Below are 16,924 nucleotides of genomic sequence, written 5' to 3'. Positions count from 1 at the left end.
GACCATTTTCCCTTTGTGAAGAGAAACTGCTCTCATCTGAGCCTGCCTCTTCAGGGTATAAGCGGCTTCCCGAAAACCATCATCAGTTGAACCGGTGAAGCATCCTCACTGCGCAACGGAACAGGATGTACTGGCAAGATAATCCTTTCCTTTGTGAAGGGCCACTTTGAGAGATAGGCTGGATTAAGTAGCAGTTTACAACCAGCTTCATTAAATTGCATTAATGATCTTTGCAGTTTTAATGCAACCAGTAACTGGTGAACATTCTGATGTAAAATAAATAGGCATTTCTACTAAAACTGGTTAATAGTCTCATAGTCATATATTTTTGGAGAACTTCTGTCTCTAACATTTTCCTAACCCTAACCCTAATTGTGTCCAAGCTGAATCTGATGAAGAGCATCAATAATGTAAACAGTTCAGGTAGAATCTTCAGGAATAAAGTGACTTTTTTTTTTTTTCTGCTCAAGTCTATCCCAATTTAACAGTCTTGAACTGTCTTAAAAATTACTTCAAAATCTAGGTCAGGTCTATATGTTACTAAAGTGGCCTGATGATCAACTATTGCAAAGAAAATAACACTGTTTTGTACGTAAAGCAACGATACAGGGCACTGGTGCTTTACTATGACATTTTCCTCAGCTTGGATTTGAAAATCAAAATATAAAGTCCATAGCAATATGCATTATTTATTCATTCTCATGAAGAATAAGATGGTTTGTATAAAATTCTGAGAGTAGAAAAAGTTATTTGAAGATTATTGATCCAGTTCATTGCTTAAAAAAATCTCTCATCTGGGGCGCCTGGGTGCCTCAGTTGGTTAAGCTTCTGCCTTGGGCTCAGGTCATGATCCCAGGGTCCTGGGATCGAGTCCCGCATCAGGCTCCCTGCTCAGTAGGGAGGCTGCTTCTCTCTCTGCCTGCCACTCCCCCTGCTTGTGCTCTCTCTCTTTCTCTCTGACAAATAAACAAATAAAATCTTAAAAAAAAAGCGCCCCTCATCTATGTCATTTAAAAACAGTAACAGCAACAATTAACATAACTGTGGTCCTAGAAAACACTGTGTGCCAGATGCTGTTTTAAGAACTTCACTAACTTGTATACTAATTAGGATACTAATAAGTATCCTAACTCATGCAACCCTTGCAACGACGCTACGAGGTTGGTATTTATGATCACCGTTTTATAGAGGAGGACGCTAAGTCATAGAAAGGAGAAGAATCTTTCAGAGTCCCATGGAGAGTAGAGGGAGGACAGAGTCAGGGCAGGTACTCTTAATTAACATGTATGCTACCCTAATTCTCTCTACAATCTTTCTGTTTAGGCCAGAAATCTCCCTTCAACTTCAGATTGGGCTGCAGAACATATCTTCCTGAATAACCCACCAGAGAGTCAAGCTCAGCATATTCTATACTGAGTGCAGAATCTGCTTCCAGATAGCTGCTGCCTCCACCCTTACTTAAGTCGTGTAACCTATCTTCCCCGTATCAGTAAAGATTCCGTCGTGCTCCACTCTTGGCCACAAGCTTGGTTCCTCCCGGCTCCCCTACCCCACCTGTGAAACAGGGTTAGCCTCTCTCTCCTCTCCTGTTCCCACTGTTCCATCCTCTCTTGGGCACTACTTCCCTTTCACCTGGACTTTTGAAGTTGACCTTGAATGGCTCTTCCTATCTTCATTCTCTCTCTTCTCCAATTCATCCTACACACTAGCACCCAACGAAACCTACTAAAACATACTTCAAATCATTTCTACTAAGAAGACCCCGGTAGCTTGCCAATAAGATGAATGATAAATTCCTCAAGTTTCCACTCTGGGCCATATGTAGCATAACCTCAGCTTCATTTCAATCCTTTTTGCTGGTCCATCTTTCCATCTTTGCCCGTCTTTTGTTTGCTTGTAGAACATTATTTAATTTTCTTTTGCTATATCCACCAACTCGCTGCCTCTAACACACTCTGTACTGTCTCTCCCATGTTCCAGATGAGACTCCCACTTGTGTGGCAAAATCTTCTTTCCCAGTTTTCCATCTCTCCCTCTTAGTCTTCATTCCCGGTGCAGTTTCCTGGCTCCGGCGCTCTTGCTTAGGCTAGGATCGTAGTCTGCTGATGAGGCTCCCAAGTTCTATATCCTTCTTCAGTAAGCCCACCCGGCGTTCTCACTGTCAGGGTGACTATATCAAAACACGTCTACCTTGCAAATTTTCTGCTCAAAAATTAAAAGGGTTTCCTGTTTACTACACAACAGACTTCAAACAGGCTGCCATATGGCACAACTTCAGGGAGCCCCATTCAGGTTTTATTTTATTGGAGTCTTCAAACTTCTTGCTTTGGAATTAAGCAGTATATTGAGAACCAACAGTAGAACTGTTATTATATTACAATCTGCCCCCCTACTCCTCCACCTCCCACCTCCCCAGATACATACCACACCAAAAACATGACCTTTATGTTCAGGCATGCTATGGAAAGACTGAAATAGGTTCTCTTTAGGGTAAGACTTTCAAGCATCTTTAATATGCTTGTGTGCATTATGAATCTCCATGAAGAATCGTGATGGAAAAGGGTTTGTCTTTTCTTCCCCCTTCTCAAGCACTCTTAGAGATTTCCCAGGACACCGGAATTCTACAGCCTTGACCTGGGGAAATCCTGCCCTATACATTCTCTGCTCCAGTCCTTGTCACAGGTCAAATGCCACCTCAGAAGGTCTTCTCTGACTATCTTGGTTAAAGTTGCATCCCTCGCCTCTACCATCATCTTGTTTTATTTTCTTCACAACACTTAAACCGCAGTTGAGTGGGATGCTTATTGTTTATTCGTTTCTCTTTGTTTTTCCTCTAGGGTGTTAGATCCAGGAAAACTGGTCTCCCTATCTTGTTTGTTCCTTTCTCCACCCAGACAGGTGGCTGATACATTTAATACAGTTTGGCTATTTTTTTTTTTTAAGAATATATGTCCCCACCCAGAGCCTTGCTTGTCTCTCAACCTACAGAAATGAATTTAGGTGTATGTGATAAGGCTGAAATAAAAGTTTCCTCATCTCTGAAATTTTCTCTGGTGCCCTGACTCATCCCCCAAAGTAATTGCTCTTACTCTACTGAACTTCTATAATGTTAGTATCTGAGCAACTCAGTTTATTTTGAACAGTTAATAGTTTTTACATAGAAATGCTACCTTATCTCCCCCCCACCCCCCCACCCCGCCAACCATACTGTATTTGCCTTGTGGCCAGGATTGTTGCCATACTTTGAGTATTTTTGAGGATCTGGCAGACTGGGCTTCTCAGGAAGCAATAAATATCTACAACTTGATTAAATATGATACACATAGTAGATTCTGTTTGGGTGGAGATGCTATACATTCTTACCTTTAAAATTCTTTCTTACTCTCTGAGGAAGTAGCTGTAACTGGAAGGAGTGGGGTGAAAAGGTATAATGAAGCAATTAAGGGAAGAAGAGGGAAGTTTAGTATCAAATAATACAATGTGATTGAAAATCCTTGTCTCATGTTTACGTGGTTTAAATTCAACAGAAACAGCAAAGTCTGCCTGGTACCAGGGATCTTGGATTGAGTTGATACTTCCTGTAACAATTCAATATCCACGTGCATTTTTGTGTAAGTCACTTAAATGTTAATCCATCTTTAAAATCATCACAGCAATTCCATTTCTTCCTTTTATTTAGAAATGAGATGTACTTTGCTGAGACAAGTTCAAGTATTGGCTCTCCATCCAAATGATGTGGATTAGGAACATCTGGAGAACCTACCCTTGTTTTTTATTAATGGAAAGCTTGGAAGGCTTAGTGATTTATAACTTCTTTGTATTTTAACACACTGACTTTTTTTTCTTGGTAGAATTTTATTTCATTTGGAACATTTATGTGATCACGTAATATGCCACATGTGAAACTTTTCGTATGAAAAAAACCAATGTGTCTGCTCTATGTCAAATTTCATAGCTGGGAAAGGCGTGATTTGGAGCAGACTCCACCTGAATGCCTGGGCTTTCTGGAATGTTGTCAGGGTGCTAGTTTTAGCCCGTCTCAGAGACCATTCTATCTCAGCCTCTCCTGGGACCTGAAGATTAAATCCACCCACAGGTGGGTTCTGCAGAGCCTTAATGCTTTGAGGTACTCTGAAAAAAAAAAAAAGAAAGGTGTTGGATTATCAAATATATTTCAGGCATTGTGGAATTCTAAATCTCCTTTTTGGACAGTCACAAGGCTTATTAGCATGTGAAGGCTTTGAGAATTTTTAGAGCTCTACAAAATTGGATCTCTCCTGCTCCCTTTGCTTTCCTGACGTCATTTCCCACATCTCCCACATTTCTCACATCACTCTCCTGTCTCTGACCATACTGGCCTTCTTGTGATTCCTCAGACACACCACCAGCATTCTCTTTACATACTTTGTTTCCTCAGCCTGAAAGTCTCCCTCTCTCCTCCTGGATACCTGCAAGTGTCCGTCTTGCCTCCTTGAAGTCTTTTCTGAAATATCATCCTTTTAGTGAGGCCTTCCTTGATTACTTTATTTTAAACTTACAAACTATCCCTTCCTGGCACTCCCTATTGACCTTTCCAGCTTTATATTTCTCGATCACACTCATTGCCATAACCACAATAATGCTGCATTAACCAACAAACTCAAATCCTCATGGTATGCAACTATAAACATTTATCTAGTGTCAGATGTGTGGTGCTTATCTGGCACGTCCTGAATTTACTCTCTGGCTAACTGTGGGTCATTCTTGTAACTGTACTGATATGGACTAAGCTCGTTCACGTGTCTGTGGCTCTCCTGGATACTGGCTTACCTAGGAGGGCCCCAAGGAGTCGACTGTGGTGTCTTGACTCTGCTGCACGTGTCTCTCATCCTTCAGCAAGCTGGCAGAGGCTCTGTCTCCCGGCAGCCACAGAGGAGAGTCAGCAAGCTTTCGGTGAGTTTGAATCAATTTGCTAATGTCCTATTAGCCACTAGAGCAGGTCACATGGCCACGCACAGCATTCAGAGTGAGTGGTCTCTACAATGTTACACGGCAAAAGGTGTGGATACACGAAGAGGTGAACAATTTGGACCATTTTTGCGAACCATATATATTAGAGCTTCTACTTCAAATGTTTGTTTGTTTATTTCCCTCGACTAGAATATAAGTTCCATGAGGGCAGGGATTTTAATATCTATTTTGTTAACTACTTTATCTTTATTTTACTTTATCTAGAACTGTGCCCAGCACATAGGAGGTACTCAATAAATGTTTGTTGGATGAATAAATACATAAAAATAAACACATTAAACTTTAACTCAACATTTTCAAATGTATTTTTTAATTGGTCTCATTTTTAGGGGAAAGCCAAAGAGAATCTCATTTGGAATCAGACACTCTTCAGATATCTCATGCCTTCCTTACTGAGAATGTAAACTCCAGTAATTAATTTTAATTTTCAGTATTTATTTCACCTTCTTTCATTTATCTAACTAAAGCTTAATCAATGACTTAGATTATGTACTAGATGCTAATGGTAAGAGAGAGCAAGAATATAGTCCCAGCTTCTGAGAAGTCTCGGTTGAGTTGAACAAAACTATAAAGCAGAATTAAGCAATATGATATGCTCCATTATAATGTTATTAAAACAGTCCCTAAGAACACAAAGGAAGAAATGTTCAAATGTGCTATTAGATACTGGATAGAGACCCTACCTGTTTAAACTGATAAAGTCACTCTTCTAATACACTCTTCTAATATTTGCAACACTTCTGTTTATACCATTTAATCTCTTCACCCATCCCTACATTTACCCTCATCTTCTTTTCTTTCTGAATCCTACCCATCCTTCAAATCTGACCAGCCATGAAACATTCTCAGACCAAGTTTGCTTACAGACCCCCAGCCCCCGAATTTATCTGAATTCTCTAGCCTTTATTGTCTATATCATTATTAATGTGTAATGGTTAGAGACATCGATTCTACTACTTTAAAATAGACTATTTAACTCTCATATTGTTCACCTTTTCACTTCTGGATGTCTCATCTTCTCAAAGAGTTAATAACCATGTTGAGAGCAGAGATTTTTTTCTTTTCTGGAATTGCTGAAAAGAATACTTGCCATGATAGGTACTCAAATAATTAATTGGAAGGCTATACTGAAAACCAAAAATTTTAACCTTCATTCATCACCTAGTTATGGTCAGTTCTGAGAATGCATATGTGGGCTGTTGGCTGGCAGTGTAGAAAATGGTGTTTATGTACTCCCTTTATCTGTGTTGGCAACCAGTTTCTAATTTATATAAAGCTGCAAATACAGAGTAATCTTTTTAACAGGTTAAAAATAAACTGACACATTTTAAGAGGGCTTGGAAATGAATGAGAGAAAAATTTTAAAATTCCAACCTACAAATGTACAGAAAATAAAGAGATTTCTTGTTGGCAAAGAAATGTTAAAAAAAGGAATAAAGAGAAAGCAAAGATGTGTTACCTGCTGTTCTCTGGCTCCAGGGCAGAGCAGAGGCTCATTTATCTTTCAATTAGTTTTGCATTTCTACACACTTGCATATCCTATTCACCAGCCTAATAAAACTGTCCTCCAGGGGTAAATTCTGCTTCACATGGCACTTGACGTGAGGGAAACCCCCCACATAAACTACAAAAGTAACAGGTAATTTCACTTAGTTCAAGAAGAATCCACATCTTACATTTGTCTGGATGCCTTTGAAAAAGATAAAAAAGCAGCTCAACAAGTATTGTAATTATTTACTGAAAAAACTATGCTACAAGTCATAGAAATGATGATAAGAGAAAGGATAATATTAGTTTACTCAGACTTATAAGAATGAAATGACAATAATCAATTCAGATCCTATTAAAGTCTGTGTCTCACTCAATACCTTTCTGGGCAGATATAAGGCTAGGCCATTACTAACTCCTTTTCATTTAGTTCTACGAAGTTCAAGGAACTTCTGACTCCTCCTATTAAGGAGCAGACTACATAGCTGACGACTAAATGATTGCTTATTAGCCTCTTTCCTGCTTTAAATGAAGACATTCATTTGGAGGTCTCTGGAATTTGCATGGTGTGAGTCATTTATCTTTAGGTCTTATCCTTTTGCAGTGGACTGATTAAGGATGCCATCCACCTGCACAGTTGAGAAAACTGCTGATCGACTCAGAGAGATCTCTCAAAGGTCAGAATCTTGACCTGAAATGATTTCTTTGCTTCAAAGAACTGATGTCAGCTACAAACATAATCAAACACACATATATATGATAGAACACATATAATATTTTTTAAAAAGATGTTATTTTTGCCATATTCTGTCAAACTTGAGCCTCTTTCAGTCTCACATTTTCCCCTTCCTTTGTCTTGTATGTAGGTAAGGAAAAAGATTAAGCTATTTGATTACATTAAAACCAGTTTAGTCTTAACTAATGCAATATGACAAGACAAGAAAAGAAAAGGAAAGAAAAAGAAAGGTGTACAGTTTGAGAAAGATGTAAAATTGTCTTCATTCTCAGATGACATGGTCATCAATGTAAAAAATCTGGAAGAGGGGCGCCTGGTGGCTCAGTCTGTTAAGCACCCAACTCTTGGTTTCAGCTCAGGTCATGATCTCAGGGTTGTAAGATCAAGCCCCGTGTCAGGCTCCCTGCTGGGCGTGGAGCCTGCTTAAGATTCTCTCTCTTTTTCTCCCTCTGCCACTCCCCACCTCCCTCTCTAAATAAAAAAATAAATAAAAAAAAATCCAAAAGAACTGACAAAATAACCTCTTGAACTAACAAGCAATTATAACAAGGTTGCAAGATACAAGGGTAATGTGCAAAAGTGAATCACTTTCCTGTGTACTAGCAATGAACAAGTGGAATTTGAAAATAAAAACACAGTACCAGCCCAATAAATTTACATTAGTGTCCCCTCAAAATGAACTACTTAGGTTATAAACTGAACAAAATATTTAGGCATCTATATGAGGAAAAGTATAAAACTTTGATGAAAGATTAGAGAACAAAATAAATGAAGAGATATTCTGTTCTCATGGAGAGGAAGACTCAATATCATCAAGATGTCAGTTCTTCCAAATTTGATCTATAGATTAAATGCAATCCAAATCAAAATCCTAACAAGTTATTTTATAGATACTGACAAACTAATCTTAAAGTTTATATGGAGAGGTAAAAGACCCAGAATAGCCAACACCATATTGAAGGAGAAGAACACAGTTGGAGGACTGACCCTACCTGATTTTAAGATAAGTAAGTTAGAAAAGCTACAGTAATCAAGACAGCATGGTATTGGTATCTTTGATGAAGGAACAAAAGGAATACAATGGAGAAAAGATAATCTTTTCAACAAACGATCCTTTTAGAAACAGCTAGACAATCACATGAGAAAAATGAATCTAGATACAGATGTTACACTCTTCACAAAAATTAAATCAGAATTGTTCATGGACTTAGGAGTGTAAATGTAAAACCCAAAACTGCAAAACTTGTAGAAGATAATACAAAACTTAAATGACCTTGGGTGTGATGATAACTTTTTAGATACAGCACCAAAGATATGACACATGAAAGAAATAATTGATAAGCTGGACATCATTAAGATTAAAAACTTCTGACCTGTGAAAGTCTATGTTAAAAGAATGAGAAGATAAGCGACAGACTGGGAGAAAATATTTGTAAAAGGCACATCTGATAAAGGACCGTTATCCAAAATAGACAAAGAAGTTTTAAAACTCAACAATAAGAACACAAACAACCCAATTTAAAAAGGGCTGAAGACCTTAACAGACACCTCACCAAAGAAGACTTACAGATGGCAGATAAGCCTATGAGAAGATGCACCATCTATATCAGGGAAGTACGAATGAAAGCAACCACGAGATACCACTAAACACCTACTAGAACAGCCAAAATCTGGAACACTAACAACATGAAATGCTGGGGAGGACACGCAGCAACAGAACTTTTGTTCATTCTTGGTGGGAATGCAATGGAATACCCACTTTGGGAGATACTTTGGTGACTTCTTACAAAACTAAACATACTCTTACCATATGATACAGTGATTTCGTTCCTTGGTATTTACCCAAAGAGTTGAAAACTTATGTCCGTACAAAAACCTGCACATTGATGTTTATAGCAACTTTATTCTAATTGCCAAACATGGAAGCAGCTAAGACTTCAGTAGATGAATGGATAAATAAACTGTGGTACATGTAGACAATGAAATATTATCCAGTGCTAAAAGGAAATGAGCTATTATGTCGTGTCAGAAAAAGACACGGAGGACACTGAAATGCCTATTCCAAAGTGAAAGAATCCAATCTGAAAAGGCTCTAGACTGTATGATTTCAATTATATTCGATTACATATTCAATTATATCATATAGAGAGACGGTACAAAGATCAGCAGTTGCCAGGGGACAGGGAAGCATGAATCGTAGGATTTTTAGGGCTCTAAAAATATGTAGGATGCTATAATGATGAAGACATGTCATACATTTGTCCGGACGCATAGAATGTATAACACAAGACTGGACCCTAAGGTAAACTATGGACTTTGGCTGATTACGATGTGTCAATTGTAACAAAGGTACCACTCTGGTTAGGGATGTTGATAATGGGAGAAGCTATGGATGTCTGGGGGCAGGGAGTATATGGTATATCTCTGTACCTTAAATCCTCTCAATTTTGCTGTGAACCTATAACTACTCTAAAAAACCCCCAAACAAACCCGTCTTAAAAAAAAAAAACAAACCCAAAAGACAGTTCATTTTAAGAAACTGTAAATAAAACAAAGACCAGTATTAGAAAGACATGTTCAACATAAAGAGCTGACATGGGTGTGTAAGAAAAAGAATACTTTCCTCCCTTCTGAGGGCAAAAAACATGAGTTGGTAAAGTTCGAAATGCAAATTTTCAAGTGTTACGCCAGCTTTTACCTACCAAACTGACAAAGGCTCTTTTGTGGTTTTTGTTGTCATTGTTAAGGCTAAAACAGAATTTTCTTTTCTTTTTTTTTTTTTTAATATTTTATTTATTTATTTATTTGACAGAGAGAAAGTGAGAGCACAAGCCAGGAGACAGAGGGAGAAGCAGGTTCCTCGCTGAGCGGGGAGCCTGACATGGGACTCGATCCCAGGACTCTGGGATCATGACCTGAGCCGAAGGCAGCCGCTTAACCAACTGAGCCACTCAGGCGCCCCTAAAACAGAATTTTCAATGGTGACAAGAAACAGGGACTTTCATTTAGTGCTGGAACAATTGTAAATTGGACAGATTCTTGTGCCATGTTTTCATTACTTTCTGCAAAAACTTATTCTCAAACATTTAGAGATTTTAAGGACAGAGTGGAGGAGGACAAGTACAACTCAATGCTGTGGTCTTTCCCACCTTCTGTTGAGTGATAGGAAGTATCTAGTCAATGAAGACTGACAGAGAAGTTCATCTACCTCTTCTCTAATACAAAATTTAGATAATATGGAATTTCTTTTCCAGATGATTTTATCTTGTCAAGTGGCAAGGAGTTCCTCGAGGACACTCTAAAATCTTCCTGCCTCTGTGCTCTTGGTTCATCATACTTCCAAGTTTCTGGCATAAACCACTGACAGCAATTAAAAGAAAATATGTTTCAATAATTTGATAGGAACATTTGCATTTTATAGGAAGAAGACTCACACATGGTATATTTGACTTGGAATTTTTATAAACTCCTTTTAGTTTTTCACTAATACTACAGGGCAGAAACTGGCAACTTAAGAACCATTGGGTGACTGGCTAGTCAGAAAAACGGGGGACTCCTAGGGAGAGGGAATGTTCTCGTGGGACAGAGAGCTGTGTGGGTGTGGTGTGGACTATTAGAATATGCCAGCCTGATGTGAACTAACAGTGAGGCGGCCCTAATGACACTTGCCCAAAGGCACATTTTAAATGCCATGGATTATTATTCATTAAACATAAGATCTCCTCACAGCAATAATACCCAGCTCTGACAAGGAAGAAATTTAGGAACTTGGACTTTTCAGAACAGAAAAAAAGGATATCTGTTGCCTACTCCAGATTTTCTTTTCCTTAGAATTCTTAAACTATGATCTTTCGTTGTCTTGTTCTTATTCAGTCTTTGATGGTGAAATTTCTAAATCAGAGAGAAAGGTGAAAATCTTGTCAGGAAAAATTTCTCTCCTCAAAGAATTTATGGTGCTTTCCTCATAAAGTATATTTATAACTAACATATAAATGCCATAGTTTGATCTTAAGTACTATCTTTCCTGTGAGGATATGAATGTGCTTAATTAACAATAATTAAGCTTCATGTGACGTATATTTTATGCTCACTTGAGAGGTAGGCAAGCAGACATTAAAGTAAAGCAGACCTCAGCCTGGCCAGCGTCTAAACTAGATGGCAGATACTCTGCGCTGAGTGCCCAGGACCACTCACTCTCACACGGAGGAAGCTAACCAGGTTCCTTTAAATTAATGTCTTTACTTTCAGGGAGCAAAAGAATGTCCTGGGAAAATTTGACAGGAATTAAACAAAAAGGATAGAAGCATTTTAGGAAGAGGCTTATGAGTCTCTTGGGAAAACAAAGTTTTTAAAAGCTCAAGCCGTAAAATAGCAGACAAAAGCATGTGTTAAATATTAAGAGGAAATTCCGTAAACATTTTTCTGGTTCAATATCTGTGAGATTAACACCCTTCCATGTCCCGCCTACAGCCCTCTGAAAGGAGTGATGGGGCTGGGGGGGGGGGGGGGGCGGAGAAGAGGCACGATTCAGAGATATTTTCTTGAATATTCAGAAGAAAAAGGCTAGTCTGGAGTCTAGTATCTAATAATCTCTGCTTTGCTTAGGCATAAGAAAGCAATTTTTCCAAAAACCGCCTAGCTGATAAACCCACTCTTTGTTTCTTTTTAAAATTCATGATTAAAAATCTTCCTTCAATGACAGTCTATCAGGAATGCTGAAGTATTTTGGAATCTAAACGCTTCCAGCTGCTATCTTAATTTTAAAATATTTCTTCAAGGGGATTTCCAGCCTGTTGGCAGCGACCAAATAGAATTTCTGTTTTGTTTTTTTTTTCTTGTGTCTGTTTCTATGATTGGATTTCAAAGTGCATCATATGATTTACTTTGGCGTGACAAGAAAATGCATCATTTCGAAATTTATATAACTTCTCAATTACTCACTCAAAGTATATTTTTACATTGCAGTTGTTCAAGTGAGTGGAGAATGCTATGTTAAGTACAGTGTTCCCCTACCGAAGCTAGGAGATTATAATGAGAAGGAATACATTTTGTCAAAAGTTGTCATATGTGGAAATTTTTAACTGGGGTTAAAAATCATATGTCTTGGCCTAAGCCCAGAGGATCTCCAAGGTTTAATTCCTGTGGTGCCCAGCAAAGTGTGTCCAGAAAAAAAAAAATTCCCACATTTCTGGAAGTACTATGTAGAAACAAAGGAAAGGAATGTGATTCAATAAATTTCCTCTAATCGTGGTTCTAAAACTTTGATTAGCAAACCTGTAGACTGATGTTAGTATTACATACTGAAGATTAGAGAAGTGTCTATTGTATGTCTCTACCATATTAGAGGTACTAGTTGTATCTCTTCCCAGCCCCACTTCCTTAAGAGAGAATCTGCAAAATCCATAATTCTGAACTCTTCCTACTGGGCTAAGCTGCCTGCACAAGGAGTGAATACCAGACACAAAGAACAGGTTAGATAGTCTCTCTCATAAATTTTGGAGTAAGGCCATTGAGAGAATGAACAGATTGGTAATCTGTGGAGAACCAAGGTGGAACATTATGAGTCCCTATTATGAAGGCTGCCATTTTGGATTGGTTTTGATGATAAGCCAAGAAGTCAGTCCACAGAAGAGAAAATATCCCAGGAGAAGTAGAAATAAGAGAACTTGCAACCAGAGGGATAAAGAAACAGACAGATACTGCTCTCAAGATGTTCCTGAGTGTGTATTTTGTTCTAATGATGGTGCTCCAAGCTGGGCAAGACTTGGATATGTGGTAAGCTAATGAAGCTCCCAAAGATATGTCCATAACCAAATTCCTGGAACATGTAAATGCTACCTTATTTGGAAAAAGCATCTCTACAGATTTGATGAGAATCTTGAGATGAAGAGATCATTATGGATTATCTAAATGGGTCCTAAATGCCAACATAAACATACTTCGAAGAGAGTTGCAGGGGGAAATTAGACATACAGAGAAGGGAATTAAGCCATGTGCCCATGGAGGCCAAGATTGGAGTGATGTGGCTGTAAGTCAGGAATGCTGACAATCACAGAAGCAGGGAGCATCAAGGAACAAATTCTCTCCTAGAGCCTCCGCTGGAGGTGTGGCCCTGCTGACAGTTTGATTTTGTCTCTGAAACTCTTTCAGATGTCTGGCCTCTAGGACTTCGAGGGAGTAGATTTCTGATGGCTTAGATCACCAGGTTTGTGGTAATTTATTACAGTAGTTGTGGCAAATACACAGGGTTTTTCTTAGCATGAAATAAGATCTACTTTCTGTTTCTGGGTAGTTCAAAATCAATGAGATGAGGAAATCAAGTACCTAATCGACTAAAAAAAAAAAAATTCCTTAATAAAGGGGTTAGTTAACAAATGGCAAGAATTGACAGGAGAATGAACATATAATTTCTTCTAGTGTGTTCTAAGATGCTGTGGCAGAGATGACATTAGAACATTAGTTTGAACTAAGAATATTTTAAAATTTCAGGTGACAAAGCCCATTAGCACATGACTAATACATTATATCTTCCCCCCTCCTCAAATTAAAACTATTGTATGAAAAACAGAGATTGAAATTAGAGTGACCTATCCCTTAGAAAACTGCAGGCCTGTGAACAATGGTCAACATGTCCAGTGATAAAGGCGTTTCTGTCAAACCTCTGCAATGCTATAAGGCAGAGCAAATATTTTCCAAATTTACAGACCAGATCAAAAGTCAGATCTTTTCTTACAATTTTATTTTAGCCTTGTCCTCTTTTTTTCCACAAAGGTGTGAAAATGCATATTTGACATTATTAAACCTGAAAGTGACTTTTCCCACCCAATACATCTTTTGGATGATCTCAGTTTTTCCTGTGGCTCATCAATGGCTTCTTCTTTACAGGAAAGGAGACAAGGTTAAATATTCATTGAAAAGTAAAATCAAATGCAAATGACCACATTAGTGGAGAAGGGATGGTGTTCAAATTCATAATAAATTAAAATACATTATTTTCTAATCTCTGGGCTGAGATGTTCCTGTTTTGTTGGAATGTGGAGACTGGAGATTCTCTAAGAGGCAAGCTCACGGAGGCTACAGCCATAGAGCACTCGCTGCCTGCTACCTGCCAGGGCTGGTTTCTGCTCATATCTGTCAGCTGTATCCTTAAGCTGATCCTTTACAGAAAGGAATTTAGTAAGTAATATGCTTAGATTAAAAAGTGCCAACATAACATTACCCATGGAAATTCCCAATGATTCTGAGACAAGTTTGGATTGCATAAGATGAAACAATGCAAGACCAACTTCCTCAGAAACTGTACTACACAAGAAAAAATACCACCACTGCAAAATAAAGAAAATAAAGTATCTTAGTTCTGAGACATTCTAATGCTTACCAATATCCAGTTCTCTCTCCTTCCTGGGCATCAGGGAGACTACTCTTCCCAGATCCCATGCCATTAAGTGGGGCCATTGACTAGTCCTTATTCCTGAAATGTGAGCTGAAAAGCCTCTGTGTGATTTTCGATTTCTACTATTCTTGGAAAGGAGTTCTGAAACGACATTCTGATTGTGAGTTTCCATCAGCTGGAGAGATGTTGTGGAGTAGAGCAAAGTGTTCTTGCATTGAACATTCAGAATTAAAAAGAAATAAGTCTTTTTGTATTAAGATAGAGTTAATTTGTTGTTGTAGTACAACCTGCAATTTATGCTATCATACCGTCAACCAAATAAAAAAATAGACAAATAAAAATTTATGTTTAGAAAAAACTGGAGAGAACTTTACTTGACTTAAAGTAGTCTGACTTTGCATATACTTTCTCAGTTTTATATTTGATTATTTCCATATTACTTTGTGTAAACACACACACACAATTCTTTTATGAATGGATAAATTATACTTTAAAAAGTCATTATCTCCAAAATCCTACTGAGCATAAATTGAAGACATCTACCTTTAACTCAGAGATCTTCGTATTCTCTCTTCTAGTCCTGTTCCTAAATGTTTGCAAATAGAATAAACTCTAAAGGTAAGCTGGCTTTTATCCATGGCCAAAATTCAGATTTAATATTGGTGGCTTCCTCCAAATGGTTTGTTAAATAATTCCAGTCTTTCTTTGAAACATACATGATATTTCTGAGCATATTGGCACTCGTGTTGTTTTATTAGCTCTCAGTAATGTTTTATATGGGAATAGAGGAAATTGTTGAAACCAGTTATTGAGGTTTGTCTTGGCCCTCCCCTTAATCTTATTCTAAGTCATTGAAAATCCCTCTGGGTTCTCTGCTAAGGGACCTGGCATCACGTGTAGCTTTCCTAGTTGTCTAGAAGTAGCAATTTTACCTTGGAACTAAGAATAATCATTGGGCGCCTGGGTGGCTCACTTGGTTAAGTGTCCAACTCTTGATTTCAGCTCAGGTCATGATCTCAGGGATGTGGGATCGAGCCCCACATCTGGCTCTGTGCTCAGCACAGAGTTTGCTTTTTCCTCTCTCTCTGCCCCTCCCCTGCCCACTCTGTCTCTCTCTTTCTCAATCTCGAACTCTCACATAAATAAATAAAATCTTTTAAAGAAAGAATAATCAATCAGCATGGAAATGTTTGTTTGTACATCTGTGTAATGGTGAACCAATTCCATGCTTGTGCTCCCACCATAGTTGACAAACACTGTGTATTACTCCTCCATCCCCAACTTTTTATTTCCGCCTTTTTTAGGTCAAGAGAGTTAGTTACTTTAAAGAGTAAGCTTTAATTGTTAAAAATGTAAAATGCAGCATTTAGGTAGCCACTGTTAGTACCCCAAAACTGTAAAGACCCCATGAAAATTAATAAAAAGTGACACACTACCCAGTAGAAAAATAGGAAAAGGACATGAACAAGCAATTCACAAAAGGAGAAACAGGATGCTCATTATACATGTAAAAATGTGTTTAATTTGATTAGTAATCAGGAGAATGCGACAGAGAAGTACCATTTTGTAGCTATAAAATTAGACATGATTATAAAGTCTGATAATGTTTAACATGTGGAAAAAAGTGAATTCTAATACATTTTTACTGGAAGTGAACATTGATACAACCAATTTAAAGAATAATTTGGAATCATGTAGTGTTACGGCGTGAGTTGTGCCCACCCCCCAAAAAGATATGTTGAAGTCTTTATCCCCAGTACATTAGCATGTGACCTTATTGGGAAATAGGATCATTGCTGAGGTAATTAGTTAAATGATGTCACACTTGAAGAAGGTGGGCACCTCGTCCAACGTGACTGATGTCCTTATAAGACGACATCCATGTGAAGACACAGAGAGAATACCCTGTGAAAATGGAGGCAGAGATTAGAGTTGAACGGCTGTCACAAACCAAGGAATGTCTGGGGCTACCAGAAGCTGCAAGGGGCAAGAAATGTTGAGAGCATGGTCCCAAACAACACCTTGATTGTGGATTTCTAGCTTTCTGCAACCGTGAGACAATACATTTCTGTGACTTTCAACCCCCCAGTTTCACTTTGGTATGGCAGCCACAGGAAACTATTTATACACATCAAATAAAGCTGAACATGTGCCTTCTGATGATCCACAATTCTACTCACCCTAGAGAAATCCTCTCACATTCACACAAAGAAACTGGTGTTCAAACTGAGGTCTCCCTAAAGTATTCTAGGGACCTCAGTGATAGATGTTATGTGTAAGTAAAAGAAGGGGATGGG

At 38.2% G+C, this 16,924-nt stretch overlaps 1 long non-coding RNA gene across 2 annotated transcripts in view; it reads left to right on the top strand.

The window, feature by feature from the left end:
• The first annotated feature begins 4,359 nt into the window (after positions 1-4,359).
• LOC118520730 (uncharacterized) overlaps positions 4,360-16,924 on the top strand; it is a 75,586-nt gene continuing 63,021 nt past the window's right edge. For both annotated transcript variants that reach the window (XR_004909814.2, XR_004909815.2), the window contains exon 1: positions 4,360-4,932. This is a non-coding gene — a long non-coding RNA (uncharacterized LOC118520730). The remainder of the gene's footprint in view (positions 4,933-16,924) is intronic.

Source organism: Halichoerus grypus, chromosome 14 (genome assembly GCF_964656455.1).
Source record: "Halichoerus grypus chromosome 14, mHalGry1.hap1.1, whole genome shotgun sequence".
NCBI lineage: Eukaryota > Metazoa > Chordata > Mammalia > Carnivora > Phocidae > Halichoerus > Halichoerus grypus.
Note: the sequence above shows the minus strand (reverse complement) of the source record. Positions and strands in the feature narration are given on the sequence as shown.